Genomic DNA, 11,750 nt, shown 5'->3' with positions numbered 1-11,750 from the left:
CCAAGTACATTCCACTGTGCAACCTTAATTGTGGACTCTTGTGATAACCATAATACCCTATCATACATACATCGCTTTTAAATTATTCTTCCCCTCATCTGTTTCAGTGCAGTATAAACAATTTATCCAGTTTTTCTCAGTCTTACCCCAACCCTGATATCAGTCCCATTTCACAGCAGTGGCACCATGCAGTATTTGTCCTTTTGCAACTGAGATATTTCACTCCACATAATGTAAAATATGTTGCTATTTCAGTATTTGATATATCTTTCATTTTTGATCCAAGATAATAACACTAATGAGTTAACAATAGCCTCTATTAGAATCTTTGTGAGATTTTAAAAATATCTGGCATTACATGTGCTATTTTTGCTAATTAAAGGAAATGCCACCTGGAAAGGCTGTTGTAATAGCAGTTTTGGTAAAATAATATATCTTATAATTGTGGAAAAATACTTATCTAAAGTGGACTAGTGGTAAGAAGCTGCCCTGCAATCCCTGAAGACTTGGAGTTTGAATCGGCCAGCAGCTCCTTAGGAGAAAGATGGGCAATCTCCTCCTATGCAATTAACCAACTGCTTCTGGAATTCCACTGGAGATTTATAGGTCTATTACCTAAAGGTCTGTTACCCATTTAACAACACACAACAAAGGGTTAAGGGTTGGCAACTGTAACAATTTTAAGACATACTTTACTGACCTTCAGCTTGTCGTTGTTGATGTTATGTGTCTTCGAGCTGCGACTCAAAGTGACCCTATATACAGATACAGTCTCACTGACTCCAACACACCAACCCCCATTGCCCCAGTTATTGTATCAATCCATCTGATCCAGGGTTTTCCTCTCCTGTACTGTCCCTCCACCCTTCTGAGCATGATGTCCTTCTTCAAGGACTGGCCCTTCCTGGCCACATGGCAAAAATATATGAGACAAAGCTTCAAAATCCTTGTCTCTACGGAGAAACTTGGTTTCACCCTCTCCAAGACAGACTTATTTGTTTTCTTGGCAGTCCATGGTATGTCCAAGACTCTTCTCCAACACCACAACTCAAAAATCATCAATTCTTCTTCTGTCATCCTTAGTAATTTTTTTCAGTCCTCAATCTCCTCTCCATTTATTATGGTACTGCCATTTGGCCCGGTGGTGAGAATACTTGTCTTCTTTGTTGCTGACCTTCAATTCACATTGAAGACTACAGTCCTTGACTTTCTGCAGCAAGCACTTCAGGTCCTCCTCAGTTTCAGCCAGCAAGGTTGTATTATCTACAAAACGTAGATTGTTGATGAGTCTTTGTCCAATCTTGATGTCACATTTCTCCTTATAAAGCTCAGCCTCCCTCCTCATAAAGCTCAGCCTCCCAGATAATCTGTTCTGCGTATAGATTGAAAAGGTATGGAAACAGGACGTATCCTTGATGCGCTCCTTGATTTTAAACCATTCAGTGTTTTCTTGCTCTGTTCTGGGGACTGCTTCCTGGTCCAAGGATAGTTGCGCATAAGCATAATCAAGTGTTCTGGGATTCCCATTCTCCTCAATGTTAGACATAATTTGTTGTGACCCACAGGCTGAAATTGTCTAATTGCTCCAAGCTGTAACTGTCTGAAATCCATTGCAGCTTTTGTCTTGCGACCACGCCCCCTACAGCTGCTTCCAACCAATGACTGAGAATGAAAGGGATAGTACAGTAGGCTTCTTCTTGTTGTTGTTATGTGCCATCTAGTCGCAGGCGACTCATAACGACCCTATGAAGGAGAGTCCTCGACGCTTGGGTGCCTTTCATCCTCTCTCCAGGTTCATAGGGTTTCCAGAGGCAAGCTATTATGGAAGTGGATGCCACACCTCCTTCCAAGTAGGCTTGTTAGTAGAATGGAATCCTGTGTGGTATGGAGAGTTAATTATGTCTGGGCTGCTAACACAAAGATTAGAGGATCAAGTCCACTCAGAGTAGCCTCAGAAGAAAAGCTTGGACAGCTTCTTTGGACAGGGAGGAGAGAGCCACGTCTCCCTCCCCAAATATGTTGAAACCTTTATGAAACACGCTTCTCCACTGACACTTCAGCTCTCTGTAAGTGGAGATGATTCCATAGCAACAGCTTTGATCACTTAGAGATGTAGAGCATTGGTTCACATAACAGCAACTCATTATTGTCTTGTCAGAATAGACTCATAGCTGAACTTCCAGCAGGTTTTCAGTCTGTAAATGGCACAGGAGTAGGCTGCCCGGCTTTCTCCTGAGGAGCAGTTGGTGAATTTGAACCATTTATCTTTGGCTGGGTAGTGCAACTCCTTGCTTACTAGGCCAGCAGGGCTCCCCCTCCATTGGCTCAAGATTCTGGAAAAGTCTTGCCTTAATCTAGATGCTTCCATTCCCACACTGATTCTTCATTCATTCGAGGTCAGACTTCCCTCATGGTCTCACAGATCTTTTTCTTCTGCTTTCCCATTTTCTTTCACACAGGCACATCCTCCTAATAAAACCCATGCTCATTTTAACATCTGCTTCTCTGAGAACATAGATGAACATAACATACAGGAAATTAAAACCATCTAAAACCAGAATTGCTGTTTGTTGAAAAGGATGCTTTAGGGGCCTAGTGAATAAGGAGATGTACTGACAACCCAAAGGCAGACAGTTCAAATCCACTAGTTGCTCTGGTAGAAAAAGATGGACAATCTCCACCCATGGGGTTGATAGCCTCTGAAAACCCACTAGAGGATCAGCTCTGAGTTGACTTCATCTGGATGGCAATGAAATATATTTTTTTAAAGGAAGTGTTAAAACTTATAACTTTAGCTTTAAATCTATGTTGAAGATTGGTTATACATATCTCATAATCCTAAGTCTTGCTTGTGGTCTCGGTGGTCTATACACACATAAAATGTGAGAGCATGACTTTGGCTTCTTATTACATGAAGCACAAACTGAATGTCAGGACCTGTGGTGGAGATTAAAATAATTTCTTAAAGGATCAAAAACTAAGGAAAGCTTTGAGTGGTTTTAAAACATGATTTGCTTTCTTAAAACTAAGAATAAATAAAGAGTATAAATAAGTAGATTTCAATTTTTAAAAATAAAAGCATTATTATCATGGTGTAGTATTGCCATTTAAGACGTAAAAGTCACAGTCATCAATTTGATTTAAACTCATTGTGGCCCAGATAAACCACTGGAGATACTAGGCCTTTTGGTTAGCAGCCCAACACTCTACAAGCTATACCACAACAGCTCCGTACAAGAGAATAAATACAAGTCGCTTGGGAAACAATGCTAATTATAATGATGAGGGAGCCCTTTATAATATAGTGATGCTGTGATTGAACTCAGCAGGATGAGTGCTCTAAATTCTTTTCCTGAGCCTGATGATGGCTTGTGCTGAGCCCCTCCCTGGGTCCCTTTAGAACCAACAAAATAGGCTTATAAGGTAGCCAGAGGGGGTTTTGGTACAGTCAGTGGTCATGGATCTTTTCTTTTTACACCTCTGTCAAGCACAATAAGTGCTCAACTATGACTTCACTGTCATTAATACTGTCTCTTAGCAGCTAATTAAAAAGCTCACACAAAAGAATTACAATATTTAGGCCAATAACATGTGTCTGGGAAAGTGGGATTTTTTAATGGACCCATTGGACCTTCTCTTAGCCTTTCCAGGAAAGATTCCTCTTACCCTACCCATCATAATGTTCCTCTGTTTGCTTCTGGGACATCCAAGGTGACCTTAGTGTTATATTTTTTTAAAGGAACAATGAGTGATTTTGTATGTATATATAAATCATTTTAAATTTTTAGAGTTAATTTTGTATCAATCAAAACTTCTGGATTTTTATTGAAAGGTTTAACATGACACCATTGTCGTTTTTATTTTTAAGGAGTTTGGGTAAAGGCAATGGAAGATGTCAATACAGAAACTAATTTACCATTTATTATTTCCTTCTTAAATTAATATTACTTACTATATCTTAAAGGAATGTCTGATACTTTCATTTATAATCCCTCCCTATCTCTCATCGCTATTGACTTGGAACAGAACTGGCCCTCCAGGGGGTTTTGGAGGTTGTGAATCAACACAGAAGAAGACTGCTGGTCTTCTCCCTTGGAGCTGCTGGTTGATTTGAACAATCAGAGAGGAAGTACCTTTGGATTAACGATGCAACTCTCTACAGACAATACTACAGAAAAAACAAGTGAAACGAGAGGAATCTTAACCTAGAAAGCCATAAAGATATACTAAAAAATTTAATATAGTATCACTATAGATTTTCTTTTTAAGCAGGTTATGTACATGCAGTGGAAGATTTCACTGCCGAAAAATAATTTACCACTTACTGCATTATGGATTAATATTACTTAAGCTGCCCTACATTCCCAAGGGCATGTGATTCTAACCCACCAGTGGTTCTGTGGGAGAAGGATAGGCAATCTCCTCTAGTGCAATTTACTGCCTTTGAAAACCCACCGGAAGGTCAGCTATAGGTCGGTTCTGACTTGATAGTAATCAAGCAAAAGAACAACATATAGGGAGGTCTGGTGTTTTTTACTGGTAAGGAATAGTGGTGTCAATGCAAAGGTACATGGTTCAAAATCACCAGATGCTTTGTAGAAGAAAGATGGATAGTCAATTCCCATGTGATTTACTGCCTCTGAAAACCATTGGAACTGACCAATAGCTGACTCTCCAGAGTATTTTCTGAGGCAGTAATTGTACAGAGGGTGATTTCCTCTCCTTCCACAGAGCAGCTGGTGTGTTTGAACTGTGTGGCTTTGAGATTGCAGCACAGCTTCCTGCTACAGGTCATCAGAACTCTGTGTGTGTGTGTGTGTGTGTGTGTGTGTGTGTGTGTGTGTGTGTGTACATATGTACATATGCATACACAACCTTGCTTGCTGAAAGTAAGTAGGACTTGAAGTCCTTGCTCCAGAAGGCTTAACACTGCAACCTTCCATATGGATTGTATCTCAAAATCAAGAAAACAAAAATCCTCACCAATGGACAGGGAGGCAGCGTCATGATAGATGGAGAAAAGATTGAAACTGTCAATGATTTCATCTTACTTGGATCTACAACCAGTATACTTGGTGCTAGCAGTTAGAAGATCAGGAGATACAGTATTGCACTGAGAAACTCTGTAGTTAGGGACTTCTTCAAATTATTGAAGAGCAATGATGTCGGTTTGAGGACTAAGGTGCACCTGATTCAGCCCTTGGTCTTTTCCATCACTTGCTATGCATCTGAGAGCTGGACAATTAATAAAGATGACACAAGAAGAATTGATGCCTTTGAGATGTGCTGTTGGAGAAGAATGCTGAATACTTTCTTGCAGTGCCATAAGAACAAACAGATAATGTCTTGAAGAAAGTGAAGCCAGGTGCTCCTCGGAGGCAAAGACGATGAAGCTTTGTCTCACATACTTTGGGCATGTTGCTAGGAGAGTTTCTTCCTTGGAGAAGGACATCATGCTTAGGAAGGTGGAGGGATGGTAAAGGAGAGGCAGACCCTCACCCAGGTGCATTGACAAAGTGACTACAGCAATGAGCTTGTAGAGAAGTTCAGATCTGTTGTTCATATGGTCACTATGATTCATACTCAACTGGATAGCACCTAATAACAGTAACTATATATATGTGTATCTATACATGTGTGTGTGATGTGTGTGTGTGTGTATATATATACACATATATTGGTTAAAGATAGGGTAGGGTTCAGAGTTATTGTTCATAGGATTGTTATGAGTCATGGTCAACTCGACAGCACATAACAACAACATACACACACACACACACACACACACACACACACACACACACACACCCATAAGGAGCTCTGGGGACTTAGAGTAAGGAGTTGTGCTGCTAATCTATAGGTACGTGGTTTGAGTCTACCAGCTGCTTCATGGAAGAAGGATGGACAATCTCCTTGCAATTTATTGCCTCTGAAAACTCTCTGGAGGGTCAGCTATGAGTCAGTTCTGACTTGATGGCACATCGTCATGATAATACTAATAATTCATATACAAATAGTTATATACATATGTATATTTCAAATCTTGTGCACTAAAATAATGAAGGACAATTTACAAATCTAGAGATAATTCCAAAAAGAAAATTAACAATTAAAAGCATTAATTTGTTGAAGCTCCTCTCATTTTACCAATTACCCCTGCCACCCTACTGTCTCCTTTAATCAGAATTCTTCCTTCCTCTGTGTCTAGCACTGAGAATGGGGAGAAGCCTGGGAGGGCGTCTTTAAAGCATCAAGGTGACTTAACTGCAGCCCTGGTGCCCCCAGCGCCTGCTCCACCAGGTGCTTAATTGGCTTGGCTAGAATTACTCCAGGCGAACTCTTCTAAGGCCAAGACTCATGTTACATTAGCCTTTGTGACACCTTTTAATGCTTATGGTATTTTTCTCCCTGCATTTCAAAAGGGCTCAGGGATTTGCAGGATTGCACATAGAACTCTACTCCACCTATATGCACAACTTTTTGTTTCAAGACACTCAAAACTATTTTAAAATAACTTCTTCCTGTAGTTTATTTAAAAAAATGTGTTGCTTTGATACTGAATAGGTTTTGGGGAGGCTTTACAACTGAAATATACTAGTAAGAAGAGCTCGACGATTTTCTTTTGAAAATAACACATTAAAAAGCCTTTTGTTGCTGTAGCTGTTTTTAGGTGCCACCAAGCCAAGTATGACTCATAGAAACCCTATGAACAGCAGATCTGAACCCTGCCTTATGCTGTGCCATCTTCATAATCTCTGACACACTTGAGCCCATTGCTGAAGTCACAGTGTCAACCCATGCCATTGAGATTTTCACTGATCCTGCAGTATTAACAGTTGCCAGGTGTATGTGGTTGGATGGCAGCCAACAAGCACCGCCATTGGAGACGATTATTGTTATGTGCTGTCGAGTCAGAACCAACTCATAGCTCAATCTCCAGTGTGTTCTCTGAGCCTCCAGTGGGTTCTCAGAGGCTGCAAATTGCACAAGGAAGAGATAGCCCATCTTTCTATCTTGGAGCAGCTGGTGGATTCCAACTATAAGCTTTGGATTGGCGGAAACTCCTTAAAATAGACTACTAGATCTCCTATCTCAGAGAAATTGTTGTTGCTGTAATATACCATTGAATCAGAACTGACTCACAGCTGAGCCCGTAGAGGGTTTTGAGAGGTTGTGTATTGCACAAAGGAGATTTCTAATCTTTCTATTGCAGAGTTGATGAAGTCAAACAGTATACCTTTGGGTTGGCAACCTAGTGGTAAGAAGCTGCACTGCAATCCCAAAGGCATGTGGTTTGAATCCACCAGCTGTACCACTGGAGAAGGGTGGGCAATCATCTTCTGTGTGATTTGCTGCCTCTGAAAACTCACTGGAGGGTCAGCTATCGGTCAGTTCCAACTCAACAGCACACGATAATAACAACATCAACCCGGTAGTTGACAGGGCAGTTCCTTACTACAAATCTGCCAAAGCTCCCCTCCCAGAGACACTAGATGTCCTGAAACACATGGGTAAGTACAACACAATAAAAAACTTTCTGTGTCATGGATGACTTTTGATGGTCACATGGAACATATATGTAGGTAAAAAAAACCTGTTTATAGTTATCAAAACAAAGAGCTTAAGTCTGTTTTATGTTTAAAGTGTTTTTAGGAAACAGAATGATCAAGTATGTAGTTAGACTTTGTTTGAATTAATACTTAAAGTAGAACCTGGTGAGTTGGTTATAGAATTTGTGTGCTCAGAATAACAGGTATTAAGGTATCAAAGGTGAGATACTTATGTTGCATTTGCAATGTTGTGTGTCTAATGACAAGCATCTGCCTAACTTTACGTCTTCTAATGCACTCACATACAGTCGTTTGCAGACTGAATGGCAGATCATTTCATTATAAATTATTTTACTTTAAAATATTATGCTAGGTTATGTTGTGGATTGAAGTGTGCACACACCCCACTGCAAATATGAGCTGAAGTAGTTCTGGCCCATGGACCTGTAGATGGAAATAGAATTTTCTTTGGCAAGTTTAATGAAGTCATGTCAGAGTAGCTGTTGTTAGGTGCCATGGAATCAGCTATGGCTCATAGTCACTCCATGTACGACATAACTGAATCTTGCCCTATTTTGTGCCACCATCCTCATGCTCTCTGATACGCTGGAGCCCATTGTTACAGTCACTGTGCTAATCCATCAAGTTGAAGGCCTTCCCCTCTTTCTTTGATCCACTACCTTTACCAGCAGAGCACCTTTTCCCAGGGACAGGCCCTAACTGACAACACGCCCAATGTAATGTGAGATGAACTTTCATAGTCCATACATCTAAGGAGCATCCTGATTACCCCGTCTCTAAGGCAGACTTGCATGTCCCTTTTGGCAGTCAATGGGATATTCAGCACTCTTCTCCAACACCATAATTCAAAGACATCATTTCTTCCTCTGTCATCCTTGTTAATTGTTCAACTTTGACATGCATAGGAAACAATTGAAATTTTACATTGTGATTTTCATGAATGTGTACAGAAAACTTGGATTTTCATTCATTCATCGTTATACATTTTCCTCCATATATTCCCTCCCCAGATCACTTTTCTCTTAAGAAAAATGCGGTCATTGTTTCACAATTTCCTCCCTCCTCCTCACCCCACTGCACTGTCTTATTCACCTCTTATTCTGGACTGTTGTCATGCAAATAATGTCTAATCATATATTCCTTTTAAACAGTTCTTTCCCTCGTGTATTCCAATGCATTGTTCATTATTTATTCCCTCATTTCTTAGATTCCTCCCAACCCTCACTCTACAAGAGTGGTATTATGAAGTATTTGTCCTTTTGTGACTGACATATTTCATCCCGCAGAATGTCCTCCAGGGTCACCCATTTTGTGTAACTTTTATGAGTTCCTTGTTTAGGCAAGCAAATTGTGTCATCTGAATAGAATGGATTGTTGAGGAGTCTTCCTCCAATTCTGTGGCCATATCTTTCTTCATAGAGTCCAGGTTCTTGAATTATTTTTTGCCCAGCATATAGACTAGTGGGTCTTAAATTTCATTATTTCTGATATTTTGAAAAAGAAGAATAGACACAGACATATAGGTTGAAAACCCCATATGAAGGCAGACATATACAGTAAATGCATCTACAACCCCAGGAGTACCAAAGAAACTAGAAACTGAAACGGGCAAAGAACAACCTCTCCCTAAGACACACTCTAAATCTAGACTACTAGACTCTTGAAAGGTAGGAAGATAAATGTCTGTTCTTTAAAAACACCCACTTGTGATATTTTTATTATGTCAGCATTTGGTAATGCTGACAAGACACTATATTGATTTCCCCACCTCCCCTTTCTCTATGTTTTTGTTTCTGCGTCTAGTGGGCAAAGGCATGAAAATTTTTTCATTCTAGGCTAACCTATCAAGAGTGACTGTATACAGATGATAACTTCCTTGCGAGCAGGAGAATGCTTGTTTACTGTTTAGTTAATAAAGAGAATGCCTCCTTTTGAGGGAAAAGTTGGACATGTTTGCTTGACAAAAATTCTGGGGCTCCTAAGCGTAGGGAAAGTCTGCAGTTCAGGACCTAAGGTGTGCCTGATACAGGTCATGGTCTTTTCAATCACTTAGCTATATACCTGAGAGTTGGACAATGAATAAGGATGACAGAAGAATGGATGCCTTTGAGCTGTGGTATTGGAGAAGAGTACAGAATATCCCATGGACTGCCAAAAGAACAGAGATGTCTTGGAGAAAGTACAGCCAGAGTGCTCCTTAGAGGCAAAGATGGCAAAACTTTGTCTCACACATTTTGAGCATGTTGTTGTTGTTGTTATGCGCCATTGAGTGTTGGCAAAACTTTGTCTCACACATTTTGAGCATGTTGTTGTTGTTGTTATGTGTCGTCGAGTCGCTTGCGACTCATAGCGACCCTATGTACAACAGACCTAAACTCTACTCTGTCCTGTGCCAATCACACTGTCTCTGACACTCCCATCCCAATTATCCCAGTCACTGAATCAATCCATCTCATAGAGGGCCTTCCCCTCCTGCACGTGTTGTTAGGAAAGGTTATTCTTCGGAGAGGCACATCATGATTGGAAAGGTGGAGCGTTGGCAAAAGAAAGGAAGACCCTCTACAAGATGAACTGACCTAGTGACTGCTGCAATGAGTCACTTGAGTGTGTCAGAGATCATAAGGATGGCACAAGATAGAACAGAGTCCAGATCTGCTGTTCATAGGATTTCTAGGAATAAATACTTGACTTAATGGCACATAAGAACAACAAGCAGCTAAGGTTTGAATCTACTAGAAGCTCTGTGGAAGAAAGATGGACAATCTCCTCTTACGATATTTACTGTCTCTTAAAACCCACTGGAGTGCCGGCTATGAGTGGGTTTCAACTGGATAGTGTGCAAAAACAACAACAGCAAACAAAGCTTTGGATTCTTCAGGCACACCACAAACCTACTGTGTATGCAGTGTTGCTCGGGGTTGTTCCACATCATCACAGCACAGTTTAGATCAAAGCAATCACAGATGTGACAAGGGAGTTCATATTATTCGCAGTGTCACAAATAGTACAGTCTGTTTGCCTCTGACCCGGGAATGTTATGGCTTCTGCCAGTATCCATGAAACTGTGGCAGGACAGCTTGTTAGTAAAGCACATCTCTTCTCTTTCACAGTTCTTGACAACGTGTTGGTAGGCTAGATGTTAGCTTTTATTTTAGGAAAGGGAAGTGGACACCTTAAATTTTGTTTTGAAAAAACTGGTGTTGGCCTTGTTAGAGTTGAGACAGGCTGAGCCTTAATTCTGTCATTAGATATCAAGTATTTCCTGCATATCAAGTTAGCTCCATGCTGCAATTAACACACCATTAGAGAGGCTCCTAAGCAAATAACCATCACAAATGCCTGGAATTACAATATGAACATTTCAATCCTTTGAATAACTTACAGCCTTTGAGGAATACAGCCTTTTAAAAATACAACACAAATTTGGGAAAATTCATAGTTGGTATTGTTTGATATTTTACTAAAGTAGTTCAGATCAGATCACCAATATCGAGGAAATAAAATTACAACTCTCTTCAATAATTTTAAAACTTTGTTTCCTCAAGAGGAATTAGGGACGCTATTGTCTTAGTTTCTTAGAGCTGTTGAGACAAAATATCACAGCATGGTGGCTTTAAAGCCCAGCAGTTCATGTTCTCATAGTTCAAATTCAGGGCACTGGCAGGGGCATGGCCTCTCCATCCACTCTCAAGGAAGATCCCCTCTTTTCTCCTCCAATCTCTGCAGGTTTTGGTGTTCTTCGGTTTGTGTTTCACCTTCACTCTGTGTTTCACTTACTCTTGTGGATGACTCTGTGTGTCTGTTCTCTCCATTTATAGACTACAACTTCCGAAGGATTAGAATCAAGACCCAGTACTCACTGGTAAAGCCATGTTTGATTTAATTTAATTGATAACAAAAGAAAAACTTGATATTTGAAGAAGATCTCAAGTGCAAGTTCTGGGATTAGAACTTCAGCATATGTTTTCTAGGGACACAATTCACAACAACCAGTTTGAGGAAAGAGAAGTCACTGAAATGGGAATAAAGGGTGAGTTATCCTTTGTATTTGGAAGATCAGCCTAGGAGGAGGGAGAGAAGTTGCTTTGTCATGTTCCTTGCATGGAACTGTAGTGGTTGTAGCCCAGTGAAAAAGGGCAGAGTTAAGTGCTTAACTACAAAATTAGCTACATAAAAGAT

This window comes from Elephantulus edwardii, unplaced genomic scaffold (genome assembly GCF_000299155.1).
Source record: "Elephantulus edwardii isolate Elephantulus edwardi_28Jun2011 unplaced genomic scaffold, EleEdw1.0 scaffold00110, whole genome shotgun sequence".
Classification (NCBI taxonomy): domain Eukaryota; kingdom Metazoa; phylum Chordata; class Mammalia; order Macroscelidea; family Macroscelididae; genus Elephantulus; species Elephantulus edwardii.
Note: the sequence above shows the minus strand (reverse complement) of the source record.